Source organism: Chrysemys picta, chromosome 8 (assembly GCF_011386835.1).
Source record: "Chrysemys picta bellii isolate R12L10 chromosome 8, ASM1138683v2, whole genome shotgun sequence".
NCBI classification, from domain to species: Eukaryota; Metazoa; Chordata; order Testudines; family Emydidae; genus Chrysemys; species Chrysemys picta.
Window position 1 is genome coordinate 99,055,099 of NC_088798.1, and position 925 is coordinate 99,056,023.

Sequence of the window (925 nt, forward strand, 5' to 3'; positions counted from 1 at the left end):
AAAACATGGATACGTACAAAATGATATTGCTCTGATTTGGGGTTCCTCAATCCTTGAGGATGGGAATGGAGCACAAACAGCCACTATGAGAAAGTCTAACCACTCCTGGATAATCATTTCCACTGCAACTAACTGCCCTTATAAAATAAAAGTGACAGAAGAAAAGAGACCAGAAAAGAACTCAGGGTGTCAGTCAAGATAAGAACCCCCCAAATCTCATCCCAATTCTCCCTGAACTTTCCCCCCCCCACATCCTCTCTCACTGCCCCCCAGGACCTCCCTCCATCTACATCCCCCCACTGATTCTCCCCCTCCCTCCTGGATCTCCAGCTACACCCCCACTGAATCACACCCCCCCCTCCAGTGCTTTCCCCCCCACACATCTACTTTCCCACTGCCCTCCAGGACCTCCCTCCATCTACACCCCCCCCACTGATTCTCCTACACCCCCACTGAATCACCCCCCCCCAGTGCTTTCCCCCCACATCCTCTCTCACTGCCCCCCAGGACCTCCCTCCATCTACATCCCCCCACTGATTCTCCCCCTTCCCCCTGGATCTCCAGCTACACCCCCACTGAATCACCCCCTCCCAGTGCTCCCCCCCCCACATCTACTCTCCCACTGCCCTCCAGGACCTTCCTCCATCTACACCCCCGCCCAGTGACTCCCCCCCCCCCCCGGATCTCCAGCTACACCCCCACTGAATCACCCCCCACAGTGCTCCCCCCCACATCATCTCTTCCACTGCCCCCCCCCCGGACCTCCCTCCAGCTATACTCCCATCCTACTACTCCTTCCCACCGCTGCCCCACATCTACTTCCCCACTGCGCCCTTTCCCCGGCCCCAGGCTCTCCCCACGGCTCCTGTCCCCCCCCCCCCCCTTCCGTTAACCGCCCCAGCGCGCGCCCGCTTCCCCACTCAGC